This window comes from Coenobita brevimanus, chromosome 26 (assembly GCF_032717465.1).
Source record: "Coenobita brevimanus isolate Jiangsu-jjx chromosome 26, ASM3271746v2, whole genome shotgun sequence".
Lineage (NCBI taxonomy): Eukaryota > Metazoa > Arthropoda > Malacostraca > Decapoda > Coenobitidae > Coenobita > Coenobita brevimanus.
Genome location: NC_136979.1, coordinates 15,138,026 through 15,155,215, shown reverse-complemented (window position 1 = coordinate 15,155,215; position 17,190 = coordinate 15,138,026). Strand labels below are relative to the sequence as shown.

At 44.0% G+C, this 17,190-nt stretch overlaps 1 pseudogene; it reads left to right on the top strand.

Moving 5' to 3' along the window:
• The first annotated feature begins 2,899 nt into the window (after positions 1-2,899).
• LOC145394241 (5S ribosomal RNA) lies at positions 2,900-3,019 on the top strand (annotated as a pseudogene).
• Positions 3,020-17,190: the final 14,171 nt, after the last annotated feature.

Genomic DNA, 17,190 nt, shown 5'->3' with positions numbered 1-17,190 from the left:
TGTCAAGCATTAAGTGTAATAATAGTGAAGTGTTGTCATGCATTATGTGTAATAACAGTGAAGTGTTATCAAGCATTAAGTGTAATAGCTGTTAGTAAAGTCTGTATAGATACAGTGCTTGTGAGAATAGTGAAATGAAGTTGGAAAGCATTAAGTTGAATTATTTTGAAAATAGAGTGAACTTTAAGACGCAAGTGTTTATTTTCGCCTCAGCTGATCTTGTGTGTTGTACGCAGGAAGGCTGACCATAGGAAGAACAACTCACTTGGCAACGTCCTTCCTGTACTGTACTACTGCTATTGGAGCCTGTGGCAGTGTGGGACGGGGTTGTAACACTGGTTTCAGGAGTGCGGATTAAGTGCTTCAGTGAGTCTAATCTTCAAGATGGAGCAAGGAGGCGTGCAGACAAGATCCTGAGCTGGGCAGGAGGACGAGGTATCATTGGCAGCAATTATGAAGTTATTACAAACTTCAAAACTCCAAGCACAATTACAGGCCCAAAGTGAAGAACAGAAAGAGCTGAGAAACGAACTCAAAGGACAATTACAGGCAAAAAAGAAAGAACTTAAAGATAAGTTACAAGCACAAAGTGTACTACTGCAGGCACAAAATAAAGGACTGAAAGAACTCAAAGAACAATTACAGGCTCAGAATGAAGAACAGAACGAACGATATGAACAGCTTCACCAGGCATTTCAGGAGCAACAGAGGTAATTACAATTGAGGGTGCAAGGACAGCTGGATGCTTTCATGGGGAAATGAAGGAAAATCAGGAGCAGTTGATGGAGGAAGTATACACTGAGCTACAGCAGCAGAAGTGTGAGGTAAGCAGTAACATGATGGCGTTCAGACAGCATCTAGACGACCAGGTGAAGCATGTAGGCAATAAGCTGCAGATTAGCGAGGGAATAGTGACAAAATGCAGACAGCATGTGGACAACCAGCTGAAGATTAGTGTGGGAATAGTGGCAGAGTGCAGACAGCATGTAGATAACCAGTTGAAGCATGTAGTTGACCATGTGAAGATAATCAGTGAGAAAATTGAGGCTGTAGAGAAATATTGCACTACTGAGCCTCAGGTTAGTGTACAGGGAACATATGACAGGAGTGGACAGTGTATGGTGAATCTTGACGGATCCCAGGTATCTAAAGGTAGCATTACAGGGTTGAATAATCAGAATTCAGAAGGTTTAAGTCCTGGCTCTAATTATGATGCCCCAGTTTTTAGGCCCCAAACCACTGAAGTGCATGGTTATAATGGCAGTCCAATTAAAAAGGAACCTCAAGAATTTGATGGTAGAGTATCTTCGGAAGCTTACCGTGCACAGTTTGAGTTACTTGTGGATCGGAATGGTTGGGATGATAGGCAGAGGGCAATGCAGCTTGCTACTAGCCTTAACTAGAGGCGTCCCATCGACGTATGGGCACATCGCAACGTTTTGTCACAGCTAGTCCAATCGACGTAGGAGTATGTCGCGCAATTGCAAGGTTCATAATGTGTACAATTTTCAATTTTCGCACGTGATTTTTGGTACGTATACACGGGACACCTTCCTCTACAAGATGCCAGGCAGGGACAATGCCTTACCCAGCATAACCCTTCCCTCCCCTCACGCCATCTCGGCAACTCACCTGTTATCAGTGACCTGGCCAATAAAGGCATTCAGGACCAGAGTGATTCCCGAATCGATGACAATGTGGAGGACAAAATTTATGTAACATTAGAGGAAGAAACAGTCAGAAATTATGATCAGGTAATGTCGCCAAAAAAGATCAGGTATGTTGATGTGCTAGTGAGTGAAACAATGCTCATATTGCCTATATTACTATGTGGAAACCAACAGACTCTCATACTACATATAAATTCGTACCAAATAAATAAATAAATACCGTTTATGAGTGGTGTGGAGTAGTTACCCTCCCATACAACTCGTTTTCTTTGGAGCCAGCCTGATAGAAAACCCAGTAAGGTAAGGAGTACTGCTAGCTGTATCGAGTATTTTAAACCTCAGGAGAGCAATTTCTCTATGAATTTTCGATGTTTCTCCCCAAAAGTGGAGGTTTGAGCCAAAAAAAAAAAAAAAATCCGAAATTGGTCGGGAGTGAGGGGAGTCAGTGGTGGTAAATCGGTCGGGACGTGACGGGTGAAGGGTGCCGCAGTGGAAATTCTGGGCCAGATGTCAGTGATGGAGAGGAACAGCTATCAGTCCCTAGTAGAAGTGCTGGAGCACAGATATGGAACCACATACCAGACTGAGGCTTACAGAGCAAGATTTCGGAGCTGTGTACGGGCTCGAGGAGAATCCCTACAACAGCTTGCTCATGACCTGGAGTGTATGGCATATAAGGTGTACCCTGGAGCTGCACTTAACCTGTTGGCTATTCTTCTGAGGGACCAGTTCATTGATGCTCTTGACAGTGCAAAGTTGAAAATGCAAGTGAAGCAGGCACAGCCAAGAAGCATGCAAGGATCACTAGCCAGGGCTCTAGAATTTGAGTCATACGTCAGTTTTTTTAATGCAAGGAAGAAGGAACCAAAGGCTGAGCCCGTGAAACAGTTCCTTCCAAGAAAAAACAAAAACAATACAAAAGAGAGCCAAATTCAAGATCCGTTCATTTTGAGATGCCTGGACACACTGCGTTTGAAAGACTGGAGATCATAGGAAGTTGCAAATACAGACAGAGGGAGACAGTTCCAGAGTTTACCTGTTGCATTAATGAAGGACTGGGAGTAACGGTTACCTCTTGCATTAGAGCATTGGACAGAAAAGGGATGACAGTTTGTTGCTAGACGGGTGCTACGCACCTGTCGTAGAGGTGGAGGGATGCAATCAGACAGTTCAGAAGAGCAGTGGCCATTGAAGTAGCGAAAGAAAAGAGATAAAGAGGCAACATTGTGGCAAAGAGACCATACCACGTTGAGTACACCGCTTCCCGTCCAATCAGCGAAGTTAAGCAACGTTGGGTCTGGTTAGTACTTGGATGGGTGACCGCCTGGGAACACCAGATGCTGTTGGCATAACGTTCTCCCTACGTGTCAAGTGGGGTTGGTGGAGGATTAGTGCCCCTCCCTGTAAAACAATTAACTCTAAGCCCTTGGCTACCCCGTTTGGGATACATGGCGTCTGGCAATGAATGAAAAAAAATGAGACAGAGGTTGAAGAGACCCAGTAAGAGAAGGAGAGTTGATGAGATGAAAAGCCTTTGACTCCACCCTATTGAGAAGAGCTGTATGTGGGGAGCATCCCCACACATGAGAGTTGTACTCTAAACAGGGGCAAATAAAACCCGTGTACAAAGTCAACAACTATGCCGGGGTAAAGAAGGGACGGAGTCAGCTTAGCACACCTAATATCTTAGAAGCAGATTTTACAATAGATGCAATATGATCTTTCCAAGATAACACCCTAGTGAATGAGACCCCAAGCATGTTCAAGGATGATGCAGGATTGAGCTGGATATAATTAAACATTAGTGGGTACTCCTGTGGAAAATTTTGACAGGTTGATAGGTGTAAAAACTGCCTTTGATGCAATAAAAACAAGATTATTTTTCCCACAATCAGAGATACGAGCCAAGTCAGACAATAGATGTGCCATAGCCTCATCCCTTGTTTGTTGAGGAAACTGCTGAGATGGACGTTGCGGGAACCGAATGGAAAGGTGAAGGGTGGAATCATCAGCATACAAGCAGATAGGATTAGATGTACAGCTTAGAAGATCCATGATGAATAAAAGGAAGAGAGTTGGTGATAATACAGAGCCCTGAGGAACACCACTGTTGATAGATCTAGGAGAAGAACGATGGCCATCTACAACAGCAGCTATAGAACGACCAGAAAGGAAGCTATAGATGAAGGCACAGATAGAAGGATAGAAGCTGTAAGAGTGCAGTTTGCAAATTAAAAATTTATGCCAGACTCGCAGAAAAACCTTTGAGATGTCAAGTGCAATGGCAAAGTTTTCACCAAAGCCCCGAAAGGAGGATGACCAGGAGTCTGAAAGTTAGGTGAGAAGATCACCAGTGGAGTGTCCCTGACGGAACCCATACTGATGATCAGAAGGAAGGTTGTGATAGGAAAGATGCTATAAAATTTTTTTGTTAAGAATAGACTCGAAAACTTTAGTGGTACACGATGTTAAAGCAAATGGACGATAGTTAGTGGGTTGGGAATGGTCACCCTTCTTTGGGATTGGCTGAATGAGAACAAACTTCCAGCAAGAAGGAAAGGTACAATTTGAAAGACAAAGGTGATAGAGTTTACCTAGCCAAGGTGTAAGCACAGAAGCACAGTTCTTGAGGACAACAGGAGGTACTCCATCAGGCCCATATGCCTTGTTAGTATTGAGGCCTGTGATGGCAGAAAATACATCAGCTGAAGAAATTTTAATGTCAGGCATGAGGAAGTCAGAGGGGGGAAGTGATGGAGGAACAGCACCGGAATCGTTTAATGTGGAATTGGAGGAAAAAATCTGAGCGAAGAGATCTGCATTATCAGTGGAAGAAATAGCTACAGAGCCATCTGAGTAGAAAAGAGGAAGGAAGGATGATGAGGTAAAGTTGTTAGGAAGGTTTTTGGCAAGATGCCAGAAGGAGCGAGAAGATTTCGAGTTGGAGAGTTGAGAGCATTTAGTATGGATGAAATTATTTTTGGCAAAGCGAAGAACAGACTTAGCATGATTCCAGGCAGAAACATTAAAAAGATGTGATTCAGGGGTGGGTTGGCTCAGGTAGCTTTTGTAGGCCCTCTTCTTGTTGCCAACAGCATTAGAATAAGTGTGAATAAACCAAGGCTTTCTTGCATTAGTCAAAGGATATGAAAAAGGAATGTATGCTTCCATGCCCAGGAGAATAACCTCTGTAATGTGCAAGGCACACTCAAATGGCTCCCAGCCATGGAAACAATAATCATTCCAGGGAAAATAAAAGAAGTACTGCCTGAGGGGTCTCCCAGTCCACAGCTCCAAAATGCCACAGATAACATTTCTTTGGAGGGTCCACAGGCCGCACCGGAGCGATAGGATAAGTAAAGGTAATAAGGTTGTTGGAGGAGCCCAATGGAGAGAAAAGATTAACAATGTAAGCAGAAGGATTAGTTGACGGGAAGAGGTCAAGTATGTTGGAGCTCTCTCCGAGGTGGTCAGGGATATGGGTAGGGTGTTGTACAAGCTGCTCTATGTCATTAAGGATAAAAAAGAGGTAGGCTTGTTCACCAGGTGGATCAGTGATAGGAGAGGAGAGCCAGAGGTGGTGGTGAACATTCAAATCTCCTAGAGTGGAGATTTCAGAGAAGGAAGAAATGGATAGAATATGTTCCATCATAGAAGATAGTCGATGAATTTTTGATAGTGGAATTAGGAGATAAGTAAACAATGCATATATATTTGGTTAGGGAATGACAGGACAGCCGAAGCCAGAGAGTAAAGAATTCAGAAGAATCAAGTTCAGGAACACGAGAGCAAGGTAGGTTGTTGCATACATATACAGAACAGCCACCGTCGGCTTTGAAATGAGTATAGAGAAAGTGGGAGGATACAGAAAAGGGTTTGCTGTCAGTTGCCTCAGACAGCTGAGTCTATTTAGAAGAAAAGGTGAAGTTTAGAGGAGGAGAGGTGGTGTTCAACAGAGTGAAAGTTAGAGGAAAGGCTGCGAATGTTGCAGAAAAAAGAAGAAGTGAGTCAGACAGGGGTTCCAGGCACATTGAGTCATCACCAGGAGAGGGGCAGATGGTGGGGGCATTTATGGTCCTCCCCCCCTGGGACTCTGAGGAATGGTTATAGTTCACCATTTTTCTTTAATTTTGATAATGGTAGTGTAGTGTGTACTGTGCATGTAGATTGATGTTGACAGAGAAACTTGTATTGGAGATCATGCTGGCCTACTCTCTGTGTTACTGAAACACTGAAAAAGTTCAGCAAAGGGGGATGGTTGGGAACTTGTCCCGAGGGCTGTGAAACTGGGAGCTCTGGGTCTCCCTGTCGTCAGCTTTCCATCCACCTTGGAAGTACTGCCCTGCTCGACTGGTGCTGTACATCCACCTTTCAGACAGGTCGTTGTGCAGGATTCAAGACAAGAAAGAGACAGGTTTGTGAAAAGGAAAAATTTGAGGGAAGTTGCCCACAGAAAAGAGGACTGCTACAAGTGGAAGAGGGAACAGGAGAAGACTGAAGGAGGTATCTGGTTCTGTGGGAAGTCAGGGCACAAGAAGGAGGATTGTCACAAATGGAAGGAGCAAGAACAGAGCAGCGTAAGGAAATCTTCACTTGTAACAAAAGCGTGTTGGACATGTAGTGAGGTGGGACACTTCAGTTCCAAGTGTCCGAAGAAGAAAAAGGATGATAAGAAGAGGGTTGTGGAAGGCCAGAGAGAAGCAGAAAACTAGTGGAGGCTGGTGTGATGGGGCAACCACCAGCTAGCTTTTCCCAAGTAGCCCCACAACCAAGAAAATGCAAGAGGACAGCACTCAACAGTATGCAAATAGATGGAAGGATGTGTCCCCTGGTGATTGATTCGGCCTCAGAGCAGTCTTTTGTGAGGCCTGATGTGTTACATCACCAGTATCTGCCTGAGTCATCCGAACAACTGTGTGGCGTAACTGGGCACCGCGTGGAACTGAGGGGACCCCTGGATGTCCGGATTGAAGTGGTGGGCAAGAGGCTACTCTTCCAGTCTACATGGCCGACATGGAGGATCATTGCCTTCTGGGTCTGGACTATCTGATGTCCTTGGGATGTGAGCTGGACTTTTGCTCCATGAAGATGAAGGTTCAAGGAAGGTCTGTTCCCGTCACGGCAGTGAAATGTACCAGTTCTGGTGGCGATGTGAGGGCGCTCCACACTACAGTGATACCCGAAAATCAGAACTGTTTCTCCAGTGTAAGGTGAGTGGCTCTTTTGACAGCTGTATAGGGGTAGTGGAGCCTGATGTACGGTGCAAGACGAAGGCAGGAGTGATTGTGGGGAGAACACTGGTGGAAACAGGTGCAGATGAAGTGCCAGTTGTGGTGGCCGTTTTCTCCCGTGAGCCACAGAAGATCAACAAGGGAGAAATTGTGGGACTGTTCTAGGCAGTGGACCCTGAGTGGCACCAGAGGAAGGCTTGTAAAAGGAGCATAGTCAAAGAAGATGAGTATCTGCCAGAGCACTTACAAGACCTTTTCTCAAAGAGTTGCCAATGCCTGGATGGCTCACAAGTGCTGAAGTTGAGGCAGCTGCTGACAAAGTTTGTTGATGTCTTCTCCACCTACTATACCTGGGGTTCACTGATCTGGTGGAGCATAGAATAGAGACCGGGGATCACTGCCCGATTAAACAGCCAGCGTGGAGGATGACGCCAGCCTAATGGCAAGAAATAGAGAAGTTGATGGATAATCTCCAAAGGAGTAATAGAAAAGTCCAGCAGTCATTGGGCATCAGCAGTGGTTCTGGTAAGGAAAAAGTATGGCTCAGTAAGGTGCTGTATAGATTACTTAGCCCTGAATGAAGTGACAGTGAAGGATGCATATCCCTTGCCAAGACTTGATGACACCCTGGATACTTTGTAAGGTGCTAAGTGGTTCTCCACCCTAGACATGAAGACAGGTTACCACCAGGTCAAGGTTGCAGAGAAGGACAAAGAGAAGACAGCCTTTTCATATGAGCGGGGTTTATGGCATTTTAAAGTGATGCCATTTGGCCTATGCGATGCCCCAGCTACTTTTGAGCACCTCATGGACCACGTACTTGAAGGCCTGCACTGGCAGATGGCTCTCGTCTATCTGGACGATGTAATTGTGTTCGGATGGACTTTTGACCAGGAACTGGAGAGACTGTCGGAGATGTTGAACAGGATCCATGCAGCACACCTCAAGCTGAACCCCCCAAAATACTACTTGTTTCAGAAGGAAGTAAAGTACCTGGGATACATTGTACGTGAGAATGGTATCCATACTGACCAAGAGAAGGTGGTAGCTGTAGAAAACTGGCCAGTTCCAACTTGTGTGAGAGAGCTACTGAGTTTCCTGGGCTTGTGCACCTACTATCAGCGTTTTGTCAAAAACTTCGCAATGATAGCTGCACCTCTTCACAAGCTGTTCGGGAAAAGGCAGAAGTTTGCATGGACAGTAGAGACTCAGGAAGCCTACGATGAACTCAAGCATGCATTGGCAAGCTTTCCATTATTGCCGTAACCATACCAGAATCTGCCATTTATCTTGGACTGTGATGCTAGTGACCATGGTATTGGTGGAGTCCTGTCACAGAAGAAGGATGACAAGGAATTTGTGGTGGCTTATTACAGCAAGAAGCTCAGCCCACCGGAGCAGAACTACTGTGTGATCCATAAGGAGGTCTTGGCAGATCTTGTACGAGTCTTACTTCATCATCAGGACGGACCATGCAGCACTCAAGTGGCTGAAAACACTAATGAATCCAGAAGGACAACTGACACGCTGGCTGGGGAAGCTAGACCAGCACAATTATGAGGTGCAGCTCTGTCCTGGGCGAGTACAGTACGTGGCAATGCTGACAGCCTGAATCATCGGCCTTGTGGTCCAGAGTGCCGGCAGTGTAGTAAAAAGGAAGATCATAGAAAGAAATGCAGTGACAGGGCCACTGTCAGATGAAGACCTCAAGAGGATGCAGATGGAGGATGCAGATTTACAACCAGTGCTAGAGTGGCTGCAGCAGAGTACAGTGCGACCATCATGGGAAGAAGTTTCCAGGTTAAGCCCTGCAACCAAGAGTTACTGGAGTCTGTGGGACCTTCTTTGTTTGAACAGCAGACTACTGGAGCATCAGTGGGAGACAGCCGATGGCCTCAGCAAGTATTGGTAACTTGTGGTTTCGAAGAAGATGAAGTCCAAAATCTTGGATGGGTCCCATAACCAGATCACTAGTGGGCAGCTGGGAGTGAAGAAAACTCTAAGCCGGCTGCAACAGAGGTTCAACTGGATTGGCATGCATCAGGACGTTGAAGAGTGGTTTTGTGCCTGTGATGTGTGTTGTGCCAAGAAGGGACCTAAGAAACGTGGCTGCACCCTTCTCCAGCTGTACCAAGTGGGTGCACCGATGGAAAGAGTCGCGGTGGACATTGCTGGACCTTTGCCACTCACTGATAGAGGAAACCAGTATATACAGTATGTGTTGCCATGGACTACTTCACCAAGTGGCCAGAAGCCTATGCCATCCCTGATCAAGAGGCTGCGACTGTTGCTCAGGTGTTGGTTGATCAGTTTTTCTGTCGTTTTGGGATGCCACAAGAGCTACATTCAGACCTGGGTAGAAACTTCGAGTCTGCTGTGTTCCATGAATGCTGCAAGTTATTGGGGATCAAGAAGACCAGGACGATCCCACTAAGGCCACAGTCAGATGGAATGGCGGAGTAATTCAACTGGACCCTGGGATAAGAACTGGCCAAACACTGCATAGATGGACAAATAGAATGGGACCAGAAGTTACCTGCATTGCTGATGGCATATCAGTCTGCATCCCATGAGTCTACCGGCTACACCCCTGCAAAACTTATGTTGGGCCATGAGTTACGTTTACCTATTGACTTGTTAATGGGAAGACCACCTGGTGAAGAGCTGCCTACAGACACCTCCAGCTATGCAAAGCATCTTCAGGAAAGGCTGGCTGAGGTATATCATCAGGTGGAAGGAGCCCTCAAGTTTTCGGGGGAGGTAATAAGTGAAAATATGATGCCAAGGCAAGTGAGGTGAGCTTCAAGGATGGTGACCAAGTTTGGTTATACAATCCTCAGCAAAAGAAGGAACAGTCACCAAAGCTGCAGAGCCCATGGAATGTGCCTTAAACTGTGTTGAACCGCCTATCAGACATAATGTATCAGATTCGGGGAAGCAGGAAGTCTCGCCCAAAGGTGGTACACGTGAACCGACTGTGACAGTACCATGGGCCACAGTACAGCTGGAACATCGAGGAATCATGCTTTCCCACACCCGAGGATGTTGAGGAGGACCACAGAGCTGAAGTGCAAGAGGATGGTGACAGTTGCCCAAGAGAAGATGGGAATCAGGAAGAGGACCAAGAACTTGCAGGAGGCATGGACTGTTTGGAAGAGCAAGGACGTCGTCGGAAGTGGCGTAGGAGAAGACCTGATAAGTTGAGGGATTATTTTGTGTATACTTAAATGTTTCATTGGGATTAAGGTTTATGTTGTATACAGTATATTGTATAGTTTTGTCGGGACGACAAAGAATTAGGGAGGGGATAGTGTTAAGAAATAAGATTTGTTAGTTAGGTAGCTGAGATGTTTCTCGATGTTTCCCGATGTTCATGGTAGCTAGCTCTGGCACGAGTCAGAGTTGTCAGTTTGCCTGCTGTTTGTGAGCATAGTTATTTCGGAAGTTGTGAATTATTTTTCTGTTAATTTTCTTTATAATGTTTTCTTTATGTGATTGCTTGTTAAATTATGTAATTTAAGTTCGTAGGGTAATCGATTTAAAGTGTTATGTTCTGTAAGAAAACTTGCATGTTTTGGTTGTCTCTGAGTTGGTAACTGTGCTCTCTCTCTAGAATACACCAGAACTGTGGAGAAGTAGATGATTCTCGAACAAAGCAGGCCTATATAAGGATGGATAAGAGACTAGAACAAGTTCAGTCGATGTTCAGTTCAATTTGCGTGTAGTGCAGTGTAGCCTATATTTTCGGTACCTGTGAAAACCGTGAAGTGTTTTCAGGCATTAAGTGTAATAACGGTGAAGTGTTGTCATGCATTAAATGTAATAATACTGGTGTTGTCAAGCATTAAGTTTAATGGCAGTTAGTAAAGTGTGTATAGCTCCAGTGTTCGTGAGAACAACGAAGTGAAGTTGAAATGCATTAAGTGGAATTATTTGGAAAATGAAGAGAGTGAACTTTAAGAAGCCAGTGTTTATTTTCGCCTCAGCTGATCTTGTGTGCTGTACACCGAAAGGCTGACCGTGGGAAGAACATCTCACTGGGCAACGTCCTTCCTGTACTGTACTACTGCTGTTGGAGCATGTGGGAGTGTAGGACGGGACATAACAATGTATATACATATATATATATATATATATATATATATATATATATATATATATATATATATATATATATATATATATATATATATATATATATATATATATATATATATATATATATATATATATATATATATATATATATATATATGTATATAGTATCTATCTACCTCTCTCTATCTATCTGTTTATCTATCTATCTGTCTCTGTCTCTGTCTGTCTGCCTGTCTGTCTGTCTGTCTGTCTGTCTCTCTCTCTCTCTCTCTCTCTCTCTCTCTCTCTCTCTCTGTATATATATATATATATATATATATATATATATATATATATATATATATATATATATATATATATATATATATATATATACATATAATGTGGTGGATGGTGGTGCACATCATCCACTGAGTTTTGAGATGACATATGATCTCTACACTGAGTGACAAGCCAAATAGTTTCCTGTACCCAGGAAACCATTTACTACACTGGGTGGTAACCATATAACCGGGGTTTTTGGCAGGGTTAAGTGGTTCCCAGATTCCCCTATCCAAAATCACTTAATCATGGCAGTCGTTTCAGAGAGCCTCGGATGGCCCAATACCTGCCCGGGGCCCCAACCAAATAGGAAGATTTGCATGGCCATGTGGAATATAAGACATGTGAATGAGGAGAGCAAGAGGGTGGAAGTGGTGGATGTGTTCAAGAGTGCGAGATATGCCATGATGGCATTGTGTGAAACAAAGATGAAAGGGTGTGAAGTGGAGGAGTGGGAGGGTGTGAAATGCGTAAGATTGGGCATGAATGGGCAAGGAAGATGCAAGGAAGGAGTTGCTTTGTTGATGAATGAGGTGTGGCAGAGTGGAATGAGAAACGACAAATGATTCAGCTCGAAGTGTATGTATGTCAGTTCAAGTTTCAGAAGGTGAAAGTGGCGGTGTTTGTAGTGTATGCACCGTGTGAGGACAGGAGGGAGAGAGAGAAAGACAGGTTTTGGGATGAGCTGGATGAAGTAGTGGGAGAAATGCCCAGAAGCTATAAAGTGATCGTGATGGGTGCTATGAATGGAAGAGTAGGAAATGGTCTTGAGGATAACATAATGGGTTGCAATGGCGTACCAGGAGAAAATGATAATGGGAAGTGACTGAGGGATATGTGTCAGGAGAGCAGGTTGTGCATTTGTAACTCGTATTTTAAACACAAAGATGCACATAAATATACGTGGTTTAGAGGAAACGGGAATCGTGTTGAAAGAAGCCTGATTGAGTACTTGCTCGTTGAGAGGTTGATGCTGGAAATGGTTGCTGATACGAGGGCCGTGATAGGACGATGTGGAGGTCTATCAGATCATATGATTGTGCTATGCAAGAGCAAGCTGAGAGGAGTGAGATGGATCAGGAGAGAGAGGAGTAGTCAGGGAGAAAGACTGATAATTGAGACGCTGAGGATTAAAGAAATGGCAGATGATTACAGGACCAAAGTAGAGGAGAAGTTAGAATCAGTGAATTGGAATGGAATGGATCTGGACATCCTGTGGAATACATATGGAGACTACTTAGTTAGGAATGCTATAGCGGTGTGTAGTGTGGCAAGAGTAACAACAAAGAAGAAAGGTACAGAATGGTGGGATGATGAGGTTAAGAGAGCAGTGGAGAAAAAGAGGAAGAAGTGGCTAAGGTGGTTACAGGACAGGAGTTCAGTTGAAATGAGAACTGAATATACTGAGAGCAAGAAGCACAGAAAGAGACTAGTGAAGAGGAAAAAGAAGGAGGTAAATGAAGATCTAGGAAGAAAAATGAATGCAAACTACTCTGAAAATAGGAAGTTATTCTGGAAAGAGGTGCAGAAATGCAGTAGTGAAAGCAGAAAGAAATGTGATCGTATGAAGGATGTAGGTGGTAGATTATTAATCCATGAGGATGAAGTAAGGACTGGATGGAAAGAATATTTTGAAAGCCTGATGAATGGGAATAGAGAGAGTAGAGCGGCTGTAAACATAATTGGTTCTGGAGGCGTGCAGAGAAGGAATGCAGTGCCAGGGAACATGACACTCGCACAGGTGAAGAGTGCTGTGAAGCAGCTGAAAAATGGGAAAGCAGCTGGCGTTGATGAGATGTATGTAGAGATGATTATGTGTAGTGGAGAGAGTGGAGTGAAGTGCTTGTTGCAGATATGTAAGAAGGCATGGATGAGTGAAACTGTGCCTGCAGAGTGGAAAAAGGCTGTGATTGTACCCCTGTACAACAATAAAGGTGAGCGAAGTGAGTGCAAGAATTATCATGGCATAAGTTTATTGAGTGTGGTAGCCTGGTAGGGAAGGTATATGGAAGAATTATTATAGAGATAGTAAGAGAGATATCAGAAGTCCCAGTGAGTCACGAACAGGGTCGCTTTAGGAAAGGCAGAGGATGTGTGGATCATATACTTGCAGTGAGACAGATTGAAGAAAAGGCTTGTGAGAAGGACCATAAGGTGTTAATGGCATTCATGGATCTGGAAAAGCATACGATAAAATGGAAAGAGAAGGATTGTGGAAAGTTTTAGGCATGTACGGTGTAGATGTTAAGTTTCTAGGTGCCGTCAAGAGTTTCTATGATGGTAGGGAGGCATGTGTAAGGGTTAATGGACATCTAAGTGAATGGTTCACGACCGGTGTGGGTGTGCGGCAAGGTTGTGTGATGTTCCCATGGTTGTTCAATATGTATATGGATGGGGTGATGAGAGAAGTAAAAACACGAGTAATGGAGAGGGGGATGGCGTCGGTAATGAATGGTGATGGATGGAATATCTCAAATTTGTTGAATGCTAATGATGCAGTACTACTTGCAAATACTGGGCAAGAACTTGGTAGGCTAATGCAGAGTTTTGCTGATGTCTGTGAGCGTCGTGCATTGAGAGTGAATGTAGAAAAGAGTAAAGTGATGGTTATTGAGAGAGAAGGTGACTCCCAGTGCGATGTTACAGAGAATGGAGAGAGACAGGAATTGGTAAGAAGGTTCAAATACCTGGGCACAGTAACAGAAAAGAGAGGAAATGTGCAAGAGACGGAAAGTAGAGTGACACAAGGAAGAAAAGTTGCTGGTGCAATAAAGGCCTTGACAAGAAACAGAGGCTTGAATGTTGTAGCTGCACAAGGCTTACATGATGGAGTGTTAGTGCCAACGTTAACATGTGGATGTGAGACTGTGGTGTGGCATGAAAATGAAAAGTCAAGAGTAAAAGCAGTGGAGATGGGACTGCTGAGGAATGTATGTGGAATACAGAGGGTGGATAGGATACAACATAATGTGATTCGTGAAAGATGTGGAATGAGAAAGTCAGTGGACACCAGAATCGAAGAGAGTGTACTGAGATGGTATGGTCATTTGGAAAGAATGGATAACAACAGAGTGGTGAAAAAGGTATATCTGAGCAAATTTGACAGAGGGAGGAGGTGAGGTAGGCCAAGGAGAAAGTGCAGGATATGGTGGATGAGTGTGTGGGGAGGAGAGGTTTGGAAGTCGGAGAGGCTAGGGAACTGACAAGAGATCGAGCTGGCTGAATGAGTGTTGTGAGAAGAAGTGCATGATCTGGGATTTGGCACCATTTTTTAACGTGGCAGCGTCCGGATTGACTCTATCGGATACTTTATGTGAAGCTACAGAACTTGGTGAATTTTTTTTGGCGTATCCGAAAGATCCAGGATTCTGGGGGCTTGAATAATGAGTGAGTGGAAGCGTGGCCCATTGATTGGGCAAATTTGGCTGTCCGGACATTGCGACTCTCCACCCTGCCCTAGGGTGGGAAAGGAGGTCCAGATACTGATATATATATATATATATATATATATATATATATATATATATCCATCATCCAATCCTACATTGCCCCACGAGGAGCGTAGGAGCCCTGGGCTAGGCAGATGGTCTCGACATTTAAGATGAGAGTGACCAGCCTCACTCATCCCTGAGTGGCATTTCATGAGCAATCAACCCCAACCATCCCTTGGATATAAACCTTCACCGGCTCAATCCGACTGGAGCGCAATAATTACCCACTAAACCACCAGGTGTCAAAATTTAGTTATATGGTTACCACCCAGCGTAGTAAATGGTTTCCTAGTGTACAGGAAACCATTTGGCTTGTCACTCAGTGTAGAGTCACCCACAGGCAGAAGGAAAAGGAGAGAATGAAGGAAAGACCGATGAGATAGTGTAAAGTCACTCGAAGGCAGAAGGACAAGGAAAGAATGAAGGAAAGAAAGACAGAAGAGGACGGAAAGAAAGAAGGATGGAAGAGAGGAAAGGGTAGACACCACAGAGCAGCACTACATCGAGTAAGTGGATGGTGAGCGGCCCCACCTACCACTATATATATATATATATATATATATATATAGTTATATATATAGTTATATATATAGTTATTTATATTTATATATGTAAGAACATTTCCGGCAGCATGCCAGCTTGCTTTATAGTTGAACTGAAGGCTGTGGATGGGAAGACCAAATACTAATGGACAAACACAAGTTAAACTGAAATGCCTTTGTTTCATTCTCTTACTATAAATTATATATTGCACGTGTTGCTTGATGCAGTGAAGTGACTGACAGTGTTTCTATGCTGATTTTTTTTTTAAATCCGTAAATGTACAGTATTTAAGACCTAGTAACGCTGTTTCCAAGTGGGCTCAGGAGTCCTCAGAATAAATGGATAATTCTCTCTCTCTCTCTCTCTCTCTCTCTCTCATTCGCCCCAGGCTATGGCAGAGGCTGCATTCTTTGTAGCTATGTCAGAAAATAAAAATAGCATCTCGCAATTGGTGGAACACGCTCATTTTGCTTTCTTTGGTGTCGGCGTGTCCACACCACTTGTTTGGGACGATGGTACAGTTACTTAATGCCCGAAGAAGAAGGTTGTCATTTTTCCTTACGCATTCGACGGTAAGCAGTCTACTGATATTCTTATCGTGCCCCATTCTTGCAGTCCTGAGGTAAAACCTTCTAAATTTGCATTTACGTCCGTTCAGGTGATATCAGTTTCACTATTAAAATGGAACCAAAGGTCAACATTAAGTTCCTCACAGCACAGACATATTTTTGTGGATTAACGCTTCACGAGACCTTTCCTTTAACTACTATTTACACCTGAGTATTTTCTGGTGGACGGGATTTTGGTGTTTTTATTTACAAAACATCTTATAATATATCCTATTAAAGAACATGTGCATTATTCCCCCGCCTCCGGCAGGTGGTCAGAGGCACGTGGCTGTGGCCATGGACGTGAGAGACAGGAGCAGTGTGGAGGACGCCATGAAGTCAGCCCAGGACCAGTGTGGCGCCCCGCCCTCGCTGCTAGTCAACTGTGCCGGCGTGGCCATCCCAGCTCCCATCTTAGAGACTGATGATGACACCTGGCGGAAAAATATTGATGTCAACCTGACGGTCAGTTCCAAATTGTGTACATGACATAAAAAGTAACAGAATATGGTCAGACTGTAATGAGAATAATGGTGGTACAGTCAGCAACCAGTCTAATATAATTATCTTGAACTCCACAGGGAACTTTCTTGGTAACCCAGGCTTTCGCAGCATCACTGCTGGAACATGGAAAAGATTCCAAGGGTGCAATAGTGAATATTTCAAGTCTTGCGGGGAAAACTGGCCACATCGAATTGAGTGGCTATACAGCAAGCAAAGGAGGAATTATTTCACTCACCAAGACGTGTGCTGCTGAATTAGCGAGGTAACTAAATCATATAGGCATGCAGGTAATGGACTGATCATGGCTTCCATGTACAGTATTTGCTTTAACCCTAGATAGGTAATGTGGGGTCTCAGAGATCCCAGTCCCCGAAATTTAATTTTAAAAAATATGAGCATAAGGTCTACAGATCTGTCCGTCTCATTACCTTCCTGCCTAGTGATGCTCTTCATGGGGATGATGGGGTCATAGCTGTACCTGGCTCTGATTTTGCTGTATAGAGCCACTGGGGTATGTTAGACCCCAGATTACCTATAATGTAACCTCAGTTGAGCCCTCTTGTGATTTTTTTATTTCAATTTGCTGTCATTCTCCTTTTGTATGCAGAAGGTCCCAACATCGGTCTACTGCAGACCACCCAAGGAATCATGATATTACTTTTCAATTTTGCAAGATTTAATTTTAAAATTTTTATACCTAAAATTTAACCATTTTTGTATAAAC